The sequence below is a fragment of the Triticum dicoccoides genome, chromosome 4B (genome assembly GCF_002162155.2).
Source record: "Triticum dicoccoides isolate Atlit2015 ecotype Zavitan chromosome 4B, WEW_v2.0, whole genome shotgun sequence".
NCBI classification, from domain to species: Eukaryota; Viridiplantae; Streptophyta; class Magnoliopsida; order Poales; family Poaceae; genus Triticum; species Triticum dicoccoides.
The window spans coordinates 159,057,029-159,065,398 of record NC_041387.1 but is presented as its reverse complement, the minus strand read 5'-3'; positions in this window follow the sequence as shown (position 1 = coordinate 159,065,398).

Below are 8,370 nucleotides of genomic sequence, written 5' to 3'. Positions count from 1 at the left end.
GAAAAAATGCTCTCATTATTCACATATTTAGGAGTTAGTAAAATTTTAAGAAATTCTCTCTTGCTTCACTTAGATTATTTTGAGAGAAAGAAAAAAAGTTATGCTCATGATATTCATTTATATTTGTTTCAGCTTATCAAAAGCAACATACAAAAATAGTCCTAACGTGATAGATATCCAAGGAGGATATAATAAAAACTTCCATGAAGATCATTGCACAACATAAATTTGATTCTTAGTAATGGTTTTGAGATATGACGAAATGATATGTGAGTCATGTTGATGAGTAATTGTGCTTTAGTAAGAATATTGATGTTAAGGTTTGTGATTCCCCATGCAAGCATGAAAGTCAATAGTTATGCAATGAAATTTATATCCTACTTATGGTGCATTATTCGGTGTTACTTATGCTTAATGCTTGGGTATGAGATTTTTTGCTTTTTCTTAGTCGCTTCTCAGTCTTTTTGCTAGCCTTCATTTTGCACTAAGTATGATCACTACTTGTGCATCCAAAACCCTTTAAACTAGTTTTGCCTAATGAGTCCACTATACCTGCCTATATGCGGTATTTCCATGTTGTTCCAAGCAAATTTGTATGTTCCATCTCTAATGTTCAAAATAAATTTCTCTTTTGTGTGCTCTACTACTCGCGAGGCGGTAAAGGGTAGGCAATATTTTCCATGCTAGATGTGTTATTCTCACGATGAGTGTTTATTCACTTATCATTTCATGAGAGTACGGAAAAGGTACTAGGGACGCCCAGTCCCGAAATGAATAAATGAGTTTACTTTATGTTGTAAAATAATAAATTCCTTAGAAAATGTTGGTATGGAGGGCACCCGTGGATACAGCTAGCCATGAAAAGTGAAAGTTATGGTCAAAAAAGGAATAAACTTTATTTTCTGTTTGGGAACCGCCTATGATGTATCTAGCATGGAAAGTGTTGGGATGCTCCAAGTCATTTTCGTTGGTAGGAAAAGTATGCCCCTGAAAAATAAATTTTATCTCCCAATTTAAGCTTTGAGCTCTCGCACCTCTACAAATCACTAATTCCCTCCGCGAAAGGCCTTTCTTTTACTTATGCAATTTTTTATTTTGAATTTGAGTCTCCATCTTCTCTTATAAAGCACCAACTAAGGGGAAATATGATCGTATTTGAGGATTGGGTGTAGCTAATATTTGAGTGTGTTTCATGAATGGATCAATGAATGAGCTTGATGGGTTAGGGATAACTTGCTTTAGTGTTGATATTTTGAAATACATGGTTGGTTGTTGGTATGCTTGAGTATTAAAGTCTTCATGTCAAATAGACTATTGCTTTGAATCACATAAAACTCCATATGTCCATGCTATAAAGAAAAGAATGTGATGAACATGTTTGGCAGAATTCCACATCAAAAATTCTGTTTTTATCATTTACCCACTCGAGGACGAGCAAGAATTAAGCTTGGGGATGCTGATAAGTCTCCAATGTATCTATAATTTCTTATTGTTCCATGCTATTATATTATCATTCTTGGATGTTTTACAATCATTTTATAGTCATTTTATATCATTTTTTGGTATTAACCTATTGACATAGTGCACAGTGCCAGTTGTTGTTTACTGCATGTTTTTTACATCGCGGGAAATCAATATCAAACAGAGTCCAAACACAACGCAACTCCTGGAGGATTTTTTTGGGCCAGAAGAAAGCCAGTGGGCCAAAGAAGCACCTGAGGGCTACTCGAGGGGAGCAGTACCCACCAGGGCGCGCCAGGAGGCCCACATGCGCCTAGGTGGGTGCTGCCCACCTAGCGTGCCCCCCGAACTGCCTCTTTACTCTATAAATACCAAAATATTCCAGAAACTCTAGGGTAGGTGACGAAATATTGATCCAGCCGCCGCAGAGTCCAGAACCACCAGATCCAATCTAGATACCATCATGGAGGGGTTCACCACTTCCATTGGTGCCTCTCCTATGATGCGTGAGTAGGTCATTGTAGACCTACGGGTACGTAGTTAGTAGCTAGATGGCTTCCTCTCTCTCTCTCTCTCTCTTGCTTATCAATACAATGATCTCTTGGAGATCTATATGATGCAATCTTTTGGCGGTGTGTTTGTTGGGATCCGATGAACTTTGAGTTTATGATCAGATCTATGTTTTTATCCATGAAAGTTATTTGATCTTCTTTGATCTCTTATATGCATGATTGCTTATAGCCTTGTATTTCTTCTCCAATATTTGGGTTTTGTTTGGCCAGCTTGATTTATTTATCTTGCAATGGGAAGAGGTGCTTTGTAGTGGGTTTGATCTTACGGTGCTTGATCCCAGTGATAGAAAGGAAATGACATGTATGTATCGTTGCTACTAAGGATAACAAGATGGGATCTATATCACCACAACAGATAAACGGATCCCGTCTACATCATGTCATCGTTCTTATTGCATTAATCTGTTTTTCCATGAACTTAATACACTAGATGCATGCTGGATAGCGGTCGATGCGTTGAGTAATAGTTGTAGATGCAGGCAGGAGTCGGTCTACTAATCTTGGACGTGATGCCTATATAATGATCATTGCCTGCATATCATCATGATTATTTGAAGTTCTATCAATTGCCCAATAGTAATTGTTTTCCCACCGTTTGCTATTTTTCTCAAGAGAAGCCACTAGTGAAATCTATGGCCCCCAAGTCTCTTTTCATCATATTTGCCTTTGTGATCTATTTTCTCTTGCATTTATTTTCAAGTCTATGAAACCAAAAATACAAAAAATACCTTGCTGCAATTTATTTGTTCTGCGATTTATTTATCCTATCTACTAGTTTTACCTCACGTTATTTGCCTACTTGAGGCGCTGTACCCAAAAGAGATTGACAACCCCTTTAACACGTCGGGTTGCGAGTATTTGTTATTTGTGTGCAGGTGTTGTTTACGTGGTGTGAGGAGGTTCTCCTACTGTTTCGATAACCTTGGTCTCATCACTAAGGGAAATACCAACTGTCGCATACTGCATCATCCCTTCCTCTTTGGGGAAATACCGACGTAGTTCTAGGAGACATCATAGTGCGCCATGCTTTACAGCTTAGAAACGGGACTTGAAAAACATTTTGAACGCCACGGAGCATATGAGATGTTCCAAAAGCTGAAATTGGTCTTTCAGATTCATGCCCGTGTCAAGAGTTATGAGACCTCTGACAAGTACTTTGCCTACAAGATGGAGGAGAATAGCTCAGCCAGTGAGCATGAACTCAGATGTCTGGGTACTACAATCACTTGAATCAAGTGGGAGTTAATCTTCCAGATATGATAGTGATTAACAAAGTTCTCTAGTCACTATCACCATGGTACTAGAACTTCATGATAAACTATAATATGCAAGGGATGACGAAAATGATTCCCGAGCTCTTCACGATGCTGAAATCAGCAAAGCTTGAAATAAAGATAGAGCATCAAATGTTGATGGTTAACAAGACCACTAATTTCAAGAAATAGGGCAAGGGAAAGAAAGGGAACTTCAAGAAGAATGTCAAGCAAGTTTCCACTCCCATGAAGAAGCCCAAAGCTAGACCCAAGCCTGAAAGTGAGTGCTTCTACTGCAAAGGGAATGGTCACTAGAAGCAGAACTGCCCCAAATACTTGGCAGATAAGAAGGATGGCAAAGTGAACAAAGGTATATATTTGATGTGTACCTTACGAGTATTCATAGTAGCCACTAGGTACTTTATACTGGTTCAGTTGCAAAGATTAGTAACACGAAACAGGAGTTGCAGAATAAACAGAGACTAGTTAAGGGTGAGGTGACGATGTGTGTTGGAAATGATTCTAAGGTTGATACGATCACCATCTCACACTCCCTCTACCTTTGGGATTAGTGTTGAACCTAAATAAATGTTATTCGGTGTTTGCGTTGAGCATGAATATGATTAGATCATGTTTATTGTAATAGGTTTTGTTGGTGTACTAGAGTAGGGGTACCCTAGTATCCCGAACTTGTGCACGGGCAGTTGCAGCACCCCGTGGCAAGGCTTGCCGGGTGACCGCCAAGGTCCTCCGTGGTTCCTTTGGAGCCATTCAAGAACAAAGTATTCAAGCCAAGGAGACAAGGCCCCGGCAAGAGGAGCTTGCCGGGAAGGCCAACCAAGGCATCTCAAGGAACTTGTCGCGACGCGCCACGCGTCCCGGCGAGGCCCGGTGAGCGACAAGCTTCCGGATGCGACAAGACAACGACCGCGGCAAGGCGCTTGCCGCGGCAAACTACCACTCTATACCCGCGCTCCAGCACATCCACCAACGTCTCGCCCTGGGACCTTTCCAGGCGTGTGTGGCAAGAGGCTGTGCGGCCAGCGGTGCGCGGTGGCAAGCGACGCTGACAAGATTGCCATCGTGGCAAGCGGTGGCGTCCTTGACGGTCCCTTTTTGCACTATTTGGGCGACGTAGACGGGCATTTAATGCCTTTGTCCCCTGCCGTCAGGGTTAGGTATGATACACTGTACGGGTAGTTGTACCAACCGTAATTCCTTTTCCATTTTTACCCTTGTCTACGTTGCCACCTGTCAAAGACCGCTTTAGCATATAAAAGGAGGCCCATGCGCAACGTAGAGGGGGGTTCGAAGACAGAAAAACACTCACGCTCGGTCTCGTTAGCAGCTAGAGTGTACTGTAGCACTCACCGCTCCCGAGCAAGAACTCAATACACTCAGACATGCAGCAGTAGGAGTGTTATCTCTCCGGAGAGCTCCGAAGCTGGGTAAACTGCTCGTGTGCTTCGCCTCGATCCGCTCTTCGTGCGATCTCCGCCCCTCACCGAACCGAAAGGGGCACGGTCCGCCGGTCCCATAGGTGTTCGTGGATCAGTTTCCCCAACAGGTTTATTCATTTAAGTCAGAGAAAAATTATTGTTCTATTTACATGAAGAAAACCTACTATGGTCATACACCCAATGTGAATGGTTTATTGAATCTTGATCGTAGTGATACACATATTCATAATATTGATGCCAAAAGATGCAAAGTTGATAATGATAGTGCAACATACTTGTGGCACTGCCGTTTAGGTCATCTTGGTGTAAAGCGCATGAAGAAACTCCTTGCAGATGGAATTTTGGAATCACTTGATTATGAATCATTTGATACTTGTGAACCATGCCTCATGGGCAAGATGACTAAAACTCTGTTTTCCGGAACAAGGGAGCGAGCTAATGACTTATTGGAAATAATACATACCGATGTATGCAGTCCGATGAGTATTGAAGCATGCATCGGGTATTGTTATTTTCTGAACTTCATAGATGATTTGAATAGGATGGTTATATCTAATTAATGAAGCATAAGTCTAAAACATTTGAAAAGTTCAAAGAATTTCAGAGTGAAGTGGAGAATCATCATAACAAGAAAATAAAGTTTCTATGATATGATCGCGGAGGCGAATATTTGAGTTACGAGTTTGGCCTTCATTTAAAACAACGTGGAATTGTTTCACAACTCAAGTCACCTGGAACACTGCTACCACTTGAGCTTGCATTGGTTTTTACCTTGAAGAGGAAAGGGGGATGCATCAAAGTAGAGTAAGTATTTCCCTCAGTTTGAGAACCAAGGTATCAATCCAGTAGTAGATAACACACAAGTCACCGAATACCTGCACAAACAATCAACAACCTGCACCCAACGCGGGGGCCATAGGTTGTCAATCCCTTCACGGTTAATTGCAAAAGTGAGATCTGATAGAGATAGATAAATGGTAAAGTAAATATTTTTGGTATTTTTAGTTTGTAGATTGGAAAGTAAAAGATTGCAAAATAGTAGATCGGAAACTAGTATAATGTAAAAGAGGTTCAATATAATGGAAAAGAGACCCGGGGGCCATAGGTTTCACTAGTGGCTTCTCTCAAGATAGCAAATATTATGGTGGGTGAACAAATTACTGCCGAGCAATTGATAGAAGAGCGCATAGTTATGACGATATCTAAGGCAATGATCATGAACATAGGCATCATGTCCGTGTCAAGTAGACCGAAATGATTCTTCATCTATTTCTATTACTCCACACATCGACCGCTATCCAGCATGCATCTAGAGTATTAAATTCATAAAGAATAGAGTAATGCATTAAGTAAGATGACATAATGTAGAGGAATTAACTCAAGCAATATGATGAAAACCCCATCTTTTTATCCTCGATGGCAACAATACAATACGTGCCTTACTGCCCCTACTGTCACTGGGAAAGGACAACACAAGATTGAACCCAAAGCTAAGCACTTGTCCCATTGCAAGAAAATCCAATCTAGTAGGCCAAACTAAACCAATAATTCGAAGAGACTTCCAAAGATATCAAATCATGCATATAAGAATTCAGAGAAGAACCAAATACTGTTCATAGATAATCTGATCATAAATCCACAATTCATCGGATCTCGGCAAACACACTACAAAAGAATATTACGTCAAATAGATCTCCAAGAACATTGAGGAGAACATGGTATTGAGAATCAAAGAGAGAGAAGAAGCCATCTAGCTACTAGCTATGTACCCGTAAGTCTATGGTAAACAACTCACGCTTCACCGGAGAGGCAATGGTGTTGATGTACAAGCCCTCCATGATCGAATCCCCCTCCAGCATGACGCTGGAAAAGGTCCCTAGATGGGATCTCACGGGTACAGAAGGTTACGGCGGTGGAAAAGTGGTTTCGTGGCTCCCCTAGATGCTTTCAGGGTATAAGAGTATATATAGGCGAAGGAACTAGGTTAGGAGACCCACGAGGGGCCCATGAGGTAGGGGCGCACCCTACGCCCCAGGGCCCGCCCTCCACCCTCGTGGTCGCCTTGTTGTATCTCCGACTTCATCTCCAAGTCTCGTGGTTTGTTTCTGTTCCTAGAAAGATCATCATGAAAGTTTCATTCCATTTGGACTCCATTTGGTATTCCTTTTCTGTGAAACTCTAAACAGGTAAAAATACAGAAACCGGCACTGGGCCCTCGGTTAATAGGTTATTCCCAAAATAAATAGAAAATAGCATATTAATGCATATAAAACATCCAAAATAGATAATATAATAGCATGGAACAATAAAAAAATTATAGATACGTTGGAGTCGTATCAAGCATCCCCGAGCTTAATTCCTGCTCGTCCTCGAGTAGGTAAATGATAAAAACAGAATTTTTGATGTGGAATTCTACCTAACATATTTATACATGTAATTCTCTTTATTTTGGCATGAATGTTCAGATCCGAAAGATTCAGAACAAAAGTTTAATATTGACATAAAAATAATAATACGTCAAGCATACTAACAAAGCAATCATGTCTTCTCAAAATAACATGGGGAAAGAAAGTTATCCCTACAAAATTATATAGTCTTGTTATGCTCTATCTTCATCACACAAAATATTTAAATCATGCACAACCCCGATGACAAGCCAAGCAATTGTTTCATACTTTTGATGTTCTCAAACTTTTTCAATGATCATGCAATACATGAGCGTGAGCCATGGATATAGCACTAAGGTGGAATAGAATATGGTGGTTGTGGAGAAGACAAAAAGGAGGAAGATAGTCTCACATCAACTAGGCATATCAATGGGCTATGGAGATGCCCATCAATAGATATCAATGTGAGTGAGTAGGGATTGCCATGCAACAGATGCACTAGAGCTATAAGTGTATGAAAGCTCAAAAGCAAACTAAGTGGGTGTGCATCCAACTTGCTTGCTCATGAAGACCTAGGGTAATTTAGGAAGCCCATCATTGGAATATACAAGCCAAGCTCTATAATGAAAAATTCCCACTAGTATATGAAAGCGACAGCATAGGAGACTCTCTATCATGAAGATCATGGTGCTACTTTGAAGTAACAGTGTGGAAAAAGCACTACAAAGAAAAGACACATCCGTGACATTTTGGGCCGAACGAATTTTTTTTCTGTCATACATATGACACTTCTATGATGATAATTGTGAAAAAACCTGGTATCATCATAGATGTGGTGGGCTCCTACTTCTATGACAAAAAATCATGATAGAAAATGGGCTTTTCATCCTGGGAGGGCCGGAGACGCAGCTGCATGACATTCTTTGGGCCGTCCATGATGGAAAAAACCGTGGTAGAAGCGAGGGTGAGGAAAATTTCAGGGATTCCCCGGTTACGGTGGGAGCTCGGAAGGCGAGCGATGCGCGTTTCACTCGTACACGTACACGCGTGTGTGTGAGGAGTTGGCTCTACCTGAACCCGAGCGAGGTGTTGGGCTCTAACTAAACCCGAGCGATTGCACTGCAGGCTACGCGTTACTGAACCCGAGTGATCGATTGATGGCTGTTAACTGAACCCGATCGATCGATTCCTTCGCTACTGCTGCTAACTGAAGTCGATCGATGCTTCCTCTCTGGAT